The following is a 16,296-nucleotide window of genomic DNA, read 5'->3' as shown; positions in this document are numbered from 1 at the left end:
TTCTTAATAGTGGAATCCGCAAGGTGCAAGTTTAAAGAACAATCATCAAATTCACGGAAACCTAGCAAATCACACAAAGTTTTGGGATCGTTGAAACACTAGCACCCAAATCACACAAAGCATAGCATACATGATATTTAATTTTAATTTTAATTGTAGGTTCCCACTTATAATAAAGTTTTCTAGGGATAGAAACTTCCAACTCAAGTTTTTCTTCATAAGATTGCATCAAAGCATCAACGATATGTTTAGTAAAAGCTTTATTTTGACTATAAGCATGAGGAGAATTTAGCACGGATTGCAACAAGGAAATACAATCTATAAAAGAGCAATTTTCAAATTTAAATTACTTGAAATCCAAGATAGTGGGTTCGTTGCTATCTAAAGTTTTAACCTCTTCAATCCCACTTTTAACAATTTTAGCATCAAAATCTAAAAACTCCAAATTTTTGGGAAGCCTTCTAACTAAAGTTGACTCATCTCCAGTCTCATCATTATCAATGTTCATATTGCAAAAACAAGGATTTAATAGGGGACGCATCAATTACTTTTAGATCTTCATCTTTATTCTCATAAAAACTAGAAGAGCACGCCTTCACAAAGCAATCTTTCTTAGCATGCATCCTAGCGGTTCTTTCTTTGCACTCATCAATGGAAATTCTCATGGATTTGAGAGACTCATTGATATCATGGTTAGGTGGAATAGATCTAAGTTTCAAAGAATCAACATCAAGAGAAATTCTATCCACGTTCCTAGCCAACTCATCAATCTTAAGTAATTTTTCTTCAATCAAAGCATTGAAACTCTTTTGCGAACTAATAAATTCTTTAATACTAGATTCAAAATCAGAGGGCATCTTATTATAATTTCCATAAGAATTGTTGTAGGAATTACCATAATTATTAGAGGAATTACTAGGAAACGGACTGGAATTAAAATTACCTCTATACGCGTCGTTACCAAAATTGTTCCTACCAACAAAATTCACATCCATAGATTCATTATTATTCTCAATCAAAGTAGACAAAGGCATATCATTAGGATCAGTAGGCTCACTCTTATTAGCAAACAATTTCATAAGTTCATCCATCTTTCCACTCAAAACATTAATCTCTTCGATTGCATGCACCTTTTTACTAGTAGATCTTTCAGTGTGCCATTGAGAATAATTAATCGTAATATTGTCTAGGAGTTTGGTAGCTTCTCCTAAAGTGATAGCCATAAAAGTGCCTCCCGCGGCCGAATCTAAAAGATTTCTAGAAGCAAAATTCAATCCGGCATAATTTTTTTGTATAATCATCCATAAATTCAAACCATATGTAGGGCAATTATGTATCATTAATTTCATCTTCTCCCAAGATTGTGCAACATGTTCATGATCAAGTTGCTTAAAATTCATAATATCGTTTCTAAGAGAGATGATCTTGGCGGGAGGAAAATACTTAGAAATAAAAGCATCTTTGCACTTATTCCATGAATCAATACTATTTTTAGGCAAAGACGAAAACCAAGCTTTAGCATGCTCTCTAAGCAAAAACGGAAATAGCTTAAGTTTAACAATATCATTATCCACATCTTTCTTCTTTTGCATATCACGCAAATCAACAAAGTTGTTTAGATGGGTAGCGACATCTTCACTAGGAAGGCCAGAAAACGGATCTTTCATGACAAGATTCAGCAAAGCAGTATTAATTTCACGAGATTCAGCATCGGTAAGAGGAGCAATTGGAGTGCTAATAAAATCATTATTGTTGGTATTGGCAAAGTCACACAATTTAGTATTATCTTGAGCGATCGTGACAAGCAAGCAATCCAACATACAAGCAAACAAGCGAAAAGAAGAAAAAGCGAACGGAATGAGATGGCGAAAGGAAAAGAGAGCAAATAAAACGGCAAGGGTGAAGTGGGGGAGAGGAAAATGAGAGGCAAATGAAAAATAAGGTAATGCGAAGGGTAAGAGTTGTGATGGGTACTTGGTATGTCTTTACTTGGCGTAGATCTCCCCGGCAATGGCGCCAGAAATCCTTCTTGCTACTTCTTGAGCATGCGTTGGTTTTCCCTTGAAGAGGAAAGGGTGATGCAGCAAAGCAGCGTAAGTATTTCCCTCAGTTTTGAGAACCAAGGTATCAATCCAGTAGGAGACCACGCGCTGGTCACCTCGTACCTACACAAACAAATATGAACCTCGCAACCAACGCGATAAAGGGGTTGTAAATCCCTTCACGGCCACTTGCAAGAGTGAGATCTGATAGAGATAATAATAATAAGATAAATATTTTTGGTATTTTTATGATATATATTGAAAGTAAAGATTGCAAAATAAAATATATTGGGAACTTATATGATGGTAAATAGACCCGGGGGCCATAGGTTTCATTAGTGGCTTCTCTAAAGATAGCATAAGTATTACAGTGGGTGAACAAATTACTGTTGAGCAATTGATAGAATTGAGCATAGTTATGAGAATATCTAGGTATGATCATGTATATAGGCATCATGTCCGTCACAAGTAGACCGACTCCTGCCTGGATCTACTACTATTACTCCACACATCGACCGCTATCCAGCATGCATCTAGAGTATTAAGTTCATAAGAACGGAGTAACGCCTTAAGTAAGATGACATGATGTAGTGGGATAAACTCATGCAATATTATATAAACCACATCTTTTTATCCTCGATGGCAACAATACAATACGTGTCATTTCCCTTTCTGTCACTGGGATCGAGCACCGCAAGATTGAACCCAAAGCTAAGCACTTCTCCCATTGCAAGAAAGATCAATCTAGTAGGCCAAACCAAACTAAAAATTCGAAGAGACTTGCAAAGATAACCAATCATACATAAAAGAATTTAGAGAAGATTCAAATATTGTTCATAGATAATCTTGATCATAAACCCACAATTCGTCGGATCTCGACAAACGCACTGCAAAAGAAGATTACATCGAATAGATCTCCAAGAGAATCGAGGAGAACTTTGTATTGAGATCCAAATTGAGAGAAGAAGCCATCTAGCTAATAACTATGGACCCGAAGGTCTGAGGTAAACTACTCACACATCATCGGAGGGGCCATGGAGTTGATGTAGAGGCCCTCCGTGATCAATGCCCCCTCCGGCGGAGCTCCGGAAAAGGCCTCAAGATGGGATCTCTTGGGTAGAGATGGTTGTGGCGGTGGAATTAGGTTTTCGTGGTGCTCCCGATGTTTTCAGGGTACGTAGGTATATATAGGAGGAAGAAGTAGGTCGGTGGAGCCACGAGGGGCCCACGAGGGTGGAGAGCGCGCGGTAGGCGCGCCCCCTGCCTCGTGGCCTCCTCGTTGATTGCTTGACGTCCACTCCAAGTCCTCTGGATCACGTTTGTTCCAAAAATCATGCTCCCGAAGGTTTCATTCTGTTTGGACTCCGTTTGATATTCTTTTTCTGCGAAACACTGAAATAGGCAAAAAAACAACAATTTGGGCTGGGCCTCCGATTAATAGGTTAGTCCCAAAAATAATATAGAAGTGTATAAATAAGCCCATTAAACATCCAAAATAGAATATATAATAGCATGGAGAAATCAAAAATTGTAGATAGGTTGGAGATGTATCAGCGCTCAGCTCACCAGACCTTGTTGTTTTGCATCGTGCATTAGAAGGCGACAACACTTATATCTTGGGAGCTATTGTGGCTTGTCGCCTCCACCTTAATAAATCCAAGGGTAAAATTCATGGTGGGATTTATGCTGCTAGTTTGGCGGCTCACTTTGAGGTTGAGATACGCCCTCATGATTACCCTCTGACCAAGGTTTACCTAGACCGTGCTGCCATGGATCACCACCATTTTACTGCTGATAGGTCTCCTGACATTCCTATTCCTTATAACCTGGTTTTTAGCATTGAAACTCATGATATTATTCCGTTGCCTGCTCATGCATTGTTTGATTTTGTTGCCATGGGCGGATATAGGAGCATGCCTGTGAATATCATCGCCTACCGGAACGCTCAAGCTGCTGCAGAGGCAGTGGAGGAACCTCCGTAGTGGGATCAGTGGATGCTGATACGTCTCCAACGTATCTATAATTTTTGATTGCTCCATGCTATTAAATTATCTATTTTGGATGTCAATGGGCTTTATTTTACACTTTTATATCATTTTTGGCACTAACCTACTAACCGGAGGCCCAGCACAAATTGTTGTTTTTTTGCCTATTTTAGGGTTTCAAAGAAAAGTAATATCAAACGGAGTCCAAACGGAATGAAACCTTCGGGAACGTGATTTTCTCAACAAACGTGATCCAGGAGACTTGGAGTGGCTGTCAAGAAACAAGGGAGGAAGGCACGAGGCAGGGGGGCGCCCTCCACCCTCGTGGGCCCTCCATTGCTCCACCGACGTACTTCTTCGTCCTATATATATCCACGTACCCACCAAACATCCAAGAGCACCACGAAAACCTAATTCCACCGCCGCAACCTTCTGTACTCAGGAGATCCCATCTTGGGGCCTTCTCCGGAGCTCCGCCAGAGGGGGAATTGATCATGGAGGGCCCCTACATCAACTCCATGGCCTCTCCGGTGATGTGTGAGTAGTTTACTTCAGACCTACGGGTCCATAGTTATTAGCTAGATGGCTTCTTCTCTCTCTTTGGATCTCAATACAAAGTTCTCCTCGATCTTCTTGGATATCTATTCGATGTAATCTTCTTTTGTGGTGTGTTTGTAGAGGTCCGATGAATTGTGGGTTTATGATCTAGATTATCTATGAACAATATTTGATTCTCCTCTGAATTATTTTATGTATGATTGGTTTATCTCTGCAAGTCTCTTCGAATTACCACTTTGGATTGGCCTACTAGATTGATCTTTCTTGCAATGGGAGAAGTGCTTAGCTTTGGGTTCAATCTTGCGGTGCTCGATCCCAATGACAGAAAGGGAACCGACACGTATTGTATTGTTGCCATCGAGGATAAAAAGATGGGGTTTATATCATATTGCATGAGTTTATCCCTCTACATCATGTCATCTTCCTTAAAGCATTACTCTGTTCTTATGAACTTAATACTCTAGATGCATGCTGGATAGCGGTCGATGTGTGGAGTAATAGTAGTAGATGCAGAATCGTTTCGGTCTACTTGTCTCGGACGTGATGCCTATATACATGATCATACCTAGATATTCTCATAACTATGCTCAATTATATCAATTGCTCGATAATAATTCGTTTACCCACCGTAATACTTATGCTCTTGAGAGAAGCCACTAGTGAAACCTATGGCCCCTGGGTCTATCTTTCATCATATTAATCTTCCAACACTTAGTTATTTCCTTTGCCATTTATTTTACCTTACATCTTTATTTCTCTTTATCATAAAAATACCAAAAAATATTATCTTATCATATCTATCAGATCTCACTCTCGTAAGTGACCGTGAAGGGCTTGACAACCCCTTTATCGCGTTGGTTGCGAGGTTCTTATTTGTTTGTGTAGGTGTGTGGGACTTGAGCGTGATCTCCTACTGGATTGATACCTTGGTTCTCCAAAACTGAGGGAAATACTTACGCTACTTTGCTGCATTACCCTTTCCTCTTCAAGGGAAAACCAACGCAGTGCTCAAGAGGTAACAAGAAGGATTTCTGGCAATGTTGCCGGGGAGATTCACGCCAAGTCAAGTCAAGATTTGACTGCCACAACGAGTCATTTTTGGCGCCATTACCAAGTCAAAATATACCAAGTACCCATCACAAACTCTTATCCCTCGCATTATATTATTTGCCATTTGCCTCTCGTTTTCCTCTCCCCCACTTCACCCTTGCCGTTTTATTCGCCCTCTCTCTCTCCGTCCCCCTTATCTTTCCCTATTTGCCTCTTTTTGTCTGTTTCTTGTTTGTTTGTGTGTTGGATTGCTTGCTTGTCACAATGGCTCAAGATAATACTAAATTGTGTGACTTTTCCAATACCAACAACAATGATTTTCTTAGCACTCCGATTGCTCCTCTTACCGATGCTGAATTTGTGAAATTAATGTTGCTTTGTTGAATCTTGTCATGAAAGATCAATTCGCCGGCCTTCGTAGTGAAGATGCCGCTACCCATCTAAACAACTTTGTTGATTTGTGTGATATGCAAAAGAAGAAAGATGTGGATAATGATATTGTTAAATTGAAACTATTTCCATTTTCTCTTAGAGATCGTGCTAAAGCTTGGTCTTCGTGTTTGCCTAAAAATAGTATTGATTCATGGAATAAGTGCAAAGATGCTTTTATCTCTAAGTATTTTACTCCCGCTAAGATCATCTCTCCTAGAAACAATATTATGAATTTTAAGCAACTTGATCATGAACATGTTGCACAATCTTGGGAGAGGATGAAACTAATGATACGTAATTGCCCTACACATGGTTTGAATCTTTGGATGATTATACAAAACTTTTATGCCGGATTGAATTTTGCTTCTAGAAATCTTTTAGATTTGGCCGCGGGAGGCACTTTTATGGAAATCACTTTAAGAGAAGCTACTAAACTCCTAGATAATATTATGGTTAATTATTCTCAATGGCACACCGAAAGATCTACTAATAAAAAAGTGCATGCAATTGAAGAGATTAATGTTTTGAGTGGAAAGATGGATGGACTTATGAAATTGTTTGCTAATAAGAGTGCTCCTACTGATCCTAATGATATGCCTTTGTCTACCTTGATTGCGAATAATAATGAATCTATGGATGTGAACTTTGTTGGTAGGAACAATTTTGGTAATAACGCATATAGAGGTAATTTTAATTCTAGGCCGTTTCCTAGTAATTCCTACAACAATTCCTATGGAAATTATAATAAGATTCCCTCTTATTTTGAATCTCATATTAAAGAATTTATTACTTCGCAAAAGAGTTTCAATGCTTTGATTGAAGAAAAATAAATTGCTTAAGATTGATGAGTTGGCTAGGAACATTGATAGAATATCTCTTGATGTTGATTCTTTGAAACTTAGATCTATTCCACCTAAGCATGATATCAATGAGTCTCTCAAAGCCATGAGAATTTCCATTGATGAGTGCAAAGAAAGAACCGCTAGGATGCATGCTAAAAAAGATTTCTTTATAAAAGCATGTTCTTCTAGTTTCCATGATAATAAAGATGCAGATCTAAAAGTTATTGATGTGTCTCCTATTAAATCTTTGTTTTTCAATATGAATCTTTATAATGATGGGGCTGAAGATGAGCCACCTTTACCTAGAAGGCGTTCCAAAAATTCGGAGTCTTTAGATTTTGATGCTAAAATTGTTAAAAGTGGGATTGAAGAGGTTAAAACTTTAAATATCAATGAACCCACTATTTTGGATTTCAAGGAATTTAATTATGATAATTTCTCTTTGATAGATTGTATTTCCTTGTTGCAATCCATGCTAAATTCTCCTCATGCTTATAGTCAAAATAAAGCTTTTAATAAATATATCGTTGATGCATTGATGCAATCTTATGAAGAAAAACTTGAGTTGGAAGTTTCTATCCCTAGAAAACTTTATGATGAGTGGTAACCTGAAATAAAAATTAAAATTAAAGATCACGAGTGCTATGCTTTGTTTGATTTGGGTGCTAGTGTTTCCACGATTCCGAAAACTTTGTGTGATTTGCTAGGTTTCCGTGATTTTGATGATTGTTCTTTAAACTTGCACCTTGCGGATTCCAATATTAAGAAATCTATGGGAAGAATTAATGATGTTCTTATTGTTGCAAATAGGAACTATGTGCCCATAGATTTCATTGTTCTTGATATAGATTGCAATCTTTCATGTCCTATTATTCTTGGTAGACCTTTCCTTAGAACGATTGGTGCAATTATTGATATGAAGGAAGGGAATATTAGATTCCAATTTCCGTTAAGGAAAGGCATGGAACACTTCCCTAGAAAGAAAATTAAATTACCATATGAATCTATTATGAGAGACACTTATGGATTGACTACCAAAGATGGCAATACCTAGATCTATCTTTGCTTTTATGCCTAGCTAGGGGCGTTAAACGATAGCGCTTGTTGGGAGGCAACCCAATTTTATTTTTATTCCTTGATTTTTGCTCCTGTTTAGTAATAAATAATTTATCTAGCCTCTGTTTTGGTTGTGTTTTTTGTGTTTAATTAGTGTTTGTGCCAAGTAGAACCATTGGGAAGACTTGGGGAAAGTCTTTTTGATCTTGCTGTAAAAAAATAGAAACTTTAGCGCTGACGAGAATTGCTGCCATATTTATTTGGAAGGTGATATTTAGTTAATTCTTTTTGAACATGATTAATTGATAAATTCCTCACGTCCAGCAATTTATTTTTGATTTTTTGGGGTTCTATAACTTGCGTTAGCTACAGATTACTACAGACTGTTCTGTTTTTGACATATTCTGTTTTTCTTGTGATGTTTGCTTATTTTGATGAATTTATGGCTAGTAAAAGAGTTTATAAACCATAGAGAAGTTGGAATACAGTAGGCTTAAAGCCAATATAAATAAATAATGAGTTCATTACAGTACCTTGAAGTGGTATTTTGTTTTCTTATACTAACAGAGCTCACGAGATTTTCTGTTGAGTTTTGTGTTGTGAAGTTTTCAAGTTTTGGGTAAGGATTTGATGGATTATGGAACAAATAGTGGAAAGAGCCTAAGCTTGGGGATTCCCATGGCACCCCAATGTAAAATTCAAGGACACCAAAAATCCTAAGCTTGGGTATGCCCTGGAAGGCATCCCCTCTTTCGTCTTCGTCTATCAGTAACTTTACTTGGAGCTATATTTTTATTCACCACATGATATGTGTTTTGCTTGGAGCGTCTTGTGTGATTTGAGTCTTTGCTTTTTAGTTTACCACAATCATCCTTGCTGTACACACCTTTTGAGATGGACTCACATGATTTGAAATTTATTAGAATACTCTATGTGCTTCACTTATATCTTTTGAGCTATATATTTTTTGCTCTATGTGCTTCACTTATATCTTTTGAGCTATATGGTTTTTGCTCTAGTGCTTCACTTATATCTTTTAGAGCACGGTGGTGGATTTGTTTTATAGAAACTATTGTTCTCTCATGCTTCACTTATGTTATTTTGAGAGTCCTTTAGGATAACATGGCAATAATAAAAACTTTCATATAAGTGCACTGAATACTATGAGAAGTTTGATACTTGATAATTGTTTTGAGGTATGGAGATGGTGATATTAGAGTCACGCTAGTTGAGTAGTTGTGAATTTGAGAAATACTTGTGTTGAAGTTTGTGATTCCTGTAGCATGCACGTATGATGATCCGTTATGTGATGAAGTCAGAGCATGATTTATTTATTGATTGTCTTCCTTATCAGTGGCGGCCGGGGACGAGCGATGGTCTTTTCCTACTAATCTATCCCCCTAGGAGCATGCGCTTAATACTTTGTTTTGATAACTAATAGATTTTTGCAATAAGGATGTGAGTTCTTTATGACTAATGTTGAGTCCATGGATTATACGCACTCTCACCCGTCCACCATTGCTAGCCTCTCTAGTATCGCGCAACTTTCTCCGGTACCATAAACCCACCATATACCTTCCCCAAAACAGCCACTATACCTACCTATTATGGCATTCCCGTAGCCATTCCGAGATATATTGCCATGCAACTTTCCACCGTTCTGTTATTATGACACGCTTCATCATTGTCATATTGCTTGCATGATCATGTAGTTGACATCGTACTTGTGGAAAAGCCACCATTCATAATTCTTCATACATGTCACTCATGCATCATTGCACATCCCGGTACACCGCCGGAGGCATTCACATAGAGTCATATTTTGTTCTGAGTATTGAGTTGTAATTCTTGAGTTGTAAGTAAATAAAGTGTGATGATCATCATTGTTAGAGCATTGTCCCAAGTGAGGAAAAGATGATGGAGACTATGATTCCCCCATAAGTCGGGATGAGACTCCGGACAAAAAAATGAGAGAAAAAGAGAGAAGGGACCATGCTACTATCCTTTTTCCACACTTGTGCTTCAAAGTAGCACCATTTTCTTCATATAGAGAGTCCCTATGATATCACTTTCATATACTAGTGGGAATTTTTCATTATAGAACTTGGCTTGTATATTCAAATGATGGGCTTCCTCAAAATGCCTAGGTCTTCGTGAGCAAGCAAGTTGGATGCACACCCACTTAGTTTCTTTTGTTGAGCTTTCATATACTTATAGCTCTAGTGCATCCGTTGCATGGCAATCCCTACTCACTCACATTGATATCTTTTGATGGGCATCTCCATAGCCCGTTGAGACTATCTTCTCCTTTTTTTCTTCTCCACAACCACCATTCTATTCCACCATAGTGCTATATACATGGCTCACGCTCATATATTGCATGAAAATTGAAAAATTTTGAGAACATCAAAAGTATGAAACAATTGCTTGGCTTGTCACCGGGGTTGTCCATGATTTAAATATTTTGTGTGGTGAAGATAGAGCATAGCCAGACTATATGATTTTGTAGGGATAACTTTCTTTGGCCATGTTATTTTGAGAAGACATAATTGCTTAGTTAGTGTTCTTGAAGTATTATTATTTTTATGTCAATATTAAACTTTTATCTTGAATCTTTCAGATTTGAACATTCATGCCACAATAAAGGAAAATTACATTGAGAAATATGTTAGAAAGCATTCCACATCAAAAATTCTTCTTTTATCATTTACCTACTCGAGGACGAGTAGGAATTAAGCTTGGGGATGCTTGATACGTCTCCAACGTATCTATAATTTTTTATTCCTCCATGCTATTATATTATCTATTTTGGATGTCAATGGGATTTATTTTACACTTTTATATCATTTTTGGGACTAACCTACTAACCGGAGGCCCAGCCCAAATTGCTGTTTTTTGCCTATTTTAGGGTTTCAAAGAAAAGGAATATCAAATGGAGTCCAAACGGAATGAAACCTTCGAGAACGTGATTTTCTCAACAAACGTGATCCAGGAGACTTGGAGTGGCCGTCAAGAAACAAGGGAGGAAGGCACGAGGCAGGGGGGCGCCCTCCACCCTCGTGGGCCCTCCGTAGCTCCACCGACGTACTTCTTCGTCCTATATATATCCACGTACCCCCAAACATCCAGGAACACCACGAAAACCTAATTCCACTGCCGCAACCTTCTGTACTCGAGCGATCCCATCTCAGGGCCTTCTTCGGAGCTTCACCGGAGGGGGCATTGATCACGGAGGGCCTCTACATCAACTCCATGGCCTCTCCGGTGATGTGTGAGTAGTTTACTTCAGACCTACGGGTCCATAGTTATTAGCTAGATGGCTTATTCTCTCTCTTTGGATCTCAATACAAATTTCTCCTCAATCTTGTTGGAAATCTATTCGATGTAATCTTCTTTTGCGGTCTGTTTGTCGAGATCCAATGAATTGTGGGTTTATGATCCAGATTATCTATGAACAATATTTGATTCTCCTCTGAATTCTTTTATGTATGATTGGTTTATCTCTGCAAGTCTCTTATAATTATCAGTTTGGTTTGGCCTACTAGATTGATCTTTCTTGCAATGGGAGAAGTGCTTAGCTTTGGGCTCAATCTTGCGGCGCTCGATTCCAGTGACAGAAAGGGAACCGACACATATTGTATTGTTGCCATCGAGGATAAAAAGATGGGGTTTATATCATATTGCATGAGTTTATCCCTCTACATCATGCCATCTTCCTTAAAGCATTACTCTGTTCTTATGAACTTAATACTCTAGATGCATACTGGATAGCGGTCGATGTGTGGAGTAATAGTAGTAGATGCAGAATCGTTTCGGTCTACTTGTCTTGGACGTGATGCCTATATACATGATCATACCTAGATATTCTCATAACTATGCTCAATTCTATCAATTGCTCGACAATAATTCGTTTACCCACCGTAATACTTATGATCTTGAGAGAAGCCACTAGTGAAACCTATGGCCCCCCGGGTCTATCTTTCATCATATTAATCTTCCAACACTTAGTTATTTGTAACATCCCAAATTTTCAATTTGGAATGTTATACATTAGATCATTATGCATGTCATATTTTCTTGCATTTTGCCCGATCCTAGAAATTTCACGCAACTCAAGGACCCCCGGAGAGAGTTGGAGATTTCGTTATTTTCATATTTGAGTTTTCTCAAATTTTGAAAAGAGGATCCTTTGATTTATTTTATTTCATCTTCAATAATTTTTCCAATATCAAAAATAATGAGAGAGGGAATAATATGACTTTCCCAAATTTAGGAAAAATGAAGATTCAACGAATAAATCAAATTTTGGTTTTGCCGGAGTTTTGTTTGCTTTTTATTTGGATAGGGAAAAATGCGTGTTTTCAAAAATTGCATTCTAGGTCCGGAGTAAAGTTCATTTTGTTCGACTCATTTTTAGGAGTCGGGGAAAATTTACTTTAGGAGTTTTGGAGCTTGTTTAGATTTTCTTTTCTGTGTTTTTCTGCGCGCGAAACCGATTAAAAAAAATCTTCGCAGGCCAGCCGGGCCAAAGGCCCAGCCAGCCGGCCGCCTCCCAAGCCGCGCGTGCCCCAGGCGCCAGGAGCAGGCCGCCGCCGCCCCTTTTGGAATCCTAGTAGGACTTTAGTCCTACTCCGTTTCCTCTTTTTCTTTCCTATTCCTACTCTATTTCTTGTCCCCTACCCCAAGAAAACCCCCTCCCCTCACCTATATAAATACCAACACCCCCCCTCCAAAACATCAAATCAAAACCCCAAGCCCCTCTCCTCCTAAGCCGCAGCAAGCAGCAGCGTGCAGCCCCAAGCCGCCGCCTTAGCCGCGCCGCTGCTGCCATAGCCGCCCCACCCCGCGCCCCTCACCCGCCGCCGCCCTATAGCCGTTGTCGCCGCTGTTCGCCGGAGCCTCGCCGAGGTTGTCCCGCGCCGCGTCTCTTTTTCTCCCCTCGGTTCAGTTTTTCTTCTAAACCGTTCCGGTTCTTTCTTAACCGTTCCGATTTTGTCTCATTTTTTTGTTTCAGTTTTCTTTTCCGAAAACCCTAGATCGGTTTTCGTTCTTCTTTCGGACCGTTCGTCTCAACGAACATGATCACCGATTATTCCCCGGTTAACGACGCCCGTTCGTTTAACCGTTCGTCTCTTTCTTTTCATCGGATTTATTCCGCGATTGCGATCTCAGATCCGATCTTCATTCTAGTCTTTCTTCTCGCTCGTTTATCGGAATCAGGTGATTCAAGCGCCTGGAGTTTCGTTTCGAAACCGCTGTTCCGTCTAATCAACTTAAACAAGTTTTTGCCCCGGTAAAATTTGACCTAGTTTCAACTTGCTAGAACCGAGTTGTTTTCTTCCGCCGTTTGTTTTCCGTTTCTTTGTTTGGTTCGTTCTTTCTTTGCAACCGGAGTTCTTAAGTTGAACTTCCTGGTTCATTCTCCTGTTCGAGTTTTACCTGTGCATTTGATGAGTACTTATTGTATGCTTGTTGTTTGTCTGCGATAGATCACCCGGATTGCGCCGCTTGTTACTTCGAAACCCTAGGTCTCGCGGATCATCAGCAAGGCAAGTAACACTTTGATCATACCTTTTCTACAACCCATGTTTTATTGCATTAGATCAATCCTCTCACATTGCATGATTAGGATCTAATTAAACTGTGGGATGGGAAGTAGATGAGGTAGTACCTATCACCTGTATTATTATGAAACCTTTGGGAGTTACTTCTACGTTTGCTTATTATGCCATGCTATGCTAGTAGACGTGGATTGGGTGAGTGATATCCATGACAGATGTGAGTTGATAATTTTAATGGTTTATCTAAGGTGGCAACTTAAACACACATCTGGGTGGATTGAGGCACCTGATGTCTATCAGGACTTGCCTGTTTTATTTTGGACCGCCACCCAGGCTCAAAGGGATCATAAGATCTTTCATGCTAGAAACTTCCGTGTGCAGCCACATGCTACTATGGGCTCTGGCATAGTTGACTAAGTTGTGCAAACTCTTACGGGGTGGACTAGCAGATGTAGGGGTTGTAGGTGGTACGGTCTACCCCACATGTAAGGTGCTAGCGCTTCTGAAAGACTATGTCTCGGTCATCCGTTTATCAAACACCATGTAGTGCGAGAAAACAAACGGAGGCGATCGAGTCATGTGGGGAAAAGTGCGCAAACCTCTGCAGAGTGTACAAACTAATCATGATTAGCCGTGTCCCCGGTTATGGACAACTTGAGTATCTAGTACTTGAATATCATGTGAATCTCAACATGTTACTTCTAATTAATGTTGTTGGGTTTTAACTGTTCACTTAATTGGGATCGGAATGCTGTCAACCATTCTCGATGTTTAACAACTACCATGTTAGTTAAATAAATTTATTCCTTTGCAGTAGGGAAAAACTGGCTTTACGCAAAACTGTAACCATAGAGCTTTCCACCAGCCATATATGCATATAGTATAGCTGTTTCATTCCATTACTCTCTATGTGTTACATTGCCAGCATATTCCATGTGCTGACCCGTTTTCGGGCTGCAACTTCTCATGTTGCAGACTTTTCAGACGACGAGTAAGGTGCTTTTAGGTCGTGGTTCTATACTCAGTGATGCCGTTGGAGTTGATGGACCCATTTATCTTCCGAGTCTTCCGCTGTTATCGTTATTAGATGGCCTTAAGCCATATTTATTGTAATAAGTTCTCTTTGAGACAACGATGTAATAAGTGTGTGATTGCCACTCTGCTATAAATCCTTCGATGTACTGTGTGGTGTCAGCATTACTGATCTAGGGATGACACCTGAGCACAGAGCACTTGATCCATTCGGGTCGGGTCGCCACAGAGATGGTATCAGAGCACACGCTGACTGTAGGACACGACCACTAAGTTAAAACCATAGATCACCATTCTCTTCTCATTTTCTAACTCCTCATCTTTTCTACTCTTTTAGGATGATGAACGCGATGATTAAGTACGCCCAACCGGATGAATGCACACCATTTGGATTTCACCTGAAGGAAGTCACCAAGTACCTGAACATTGGATTACCAAGCTTCACGGGAACCTTCAATGCCACTCTGACTGAAGAGGAGCGCTGGAAGATTCAAACTCACGTTCCGGGAAGGACATTCGCACCAATCACGAAGCCCATAGATAGTGTTTTCAATGCACCAACCTGGAGTCTGGGAAGGAGCATGGCAGCTCATATCACCATAGGACGCATTGGAGAAGTTTACCAAGAAGACCTCAAGGACACTATCTACCAGATTTGCGGACGCTGAGATGAACAATGGGAGTTAGTCAGCACCAAGAAGAATAGATCCATTGCATCTTTCATCCAGGAGTTAAACCAGCACATTCGACGCCACGAGAACTAGATGTGCAATGATATGATAGAGTTGAAGAATGCAAAGGCAAGGATCATTGAGCTAGAAGGAGAACTGAAGTCTACATGTAAGGACTACATGGACGAGATCGTAGCTCTAGCAAGACACAATGGCGATCTTAAGCAGGAGATTGAAGAACTCAAGAGGAAGTTAGCATCCACGGAGGAAGACGAGTACGTCACATTTCCGGACAACTACATCATCATCGGCGACACCGATTCGGATCCAAGTGAACCTGACTTTGAAGACGAAGCTGGAGCAGATATCATGGAGTCTTCCACCGGTTCAAATTTCTAGATGACCACCAGATAGTAGTAGCATTTCCCCCCTGTAAACATTATAGTTCGAGCACTTTTGCGATAGTTTTAGACCGATTGTAAGCCCTTGTTTGATTGAATGAAGTGATTTTGTGTGCATTTGCTCATGTGCATTGGGGTAGTGTTTTCCCTTTAGACCTCACTCTATTCTTAATTCTCGTCTTTTCTAAACCCTCAGATGCCTCCGAGACGTGACAATGGATTCCCACCGGAACTCACTCAGTTGATCCAGCAGCAGAATCAATTGATGCAGATGTTAGTCCAGAACCGACAGAACAACAACAACAATCCACCACCACCACCACCTGTTGACCACTTAGCCCGTTTCCTTAGGCTGAATCCGCCGGTGTTTTCCAGTAGCACCGAGCCGATAGTAGCAGACGATTGGCTCCGCAAGATAGGAAGGGAGTTGACCACTGCAGGATGCACGGATGGTGAGAAAGTGAAGTTTGCCGCTCACCAGCTTGACGGACCCGCGGCAGCATGGTGGGAGAATTTCACAGCCACTTACCCAGTTGACACTGTCACATGGGATCAGTTTCAACAAGCTTTCCGCACTGCCCATGTTTCAGCAGGAGCTATGTCCATGAAGAAGCATGAGTTTCACAACTTACGCCAAGGAGGAAGGACAGTTGGCCAGTACGTTAG

The sequence above is a fragment of the Triticum aestivum genome, chromosome 4A, assembly GCF_018294505.1.
Source record: "Triticum aestivum cultivar Chinese Spring chromosome 4A, IWGSC CS RefSeq v2.1, whole genome shotgun sequence".
In the NCBI taxonomy this organism is placed as follows: Eukaryota; Viridiplantae; Streptophyta; class Magnoliopsida; order Poales; family Poaceae; genus Triticum; species Triticum aestivum.
This window is presented reverse-complemented; position numbering follows the sequence as displayed.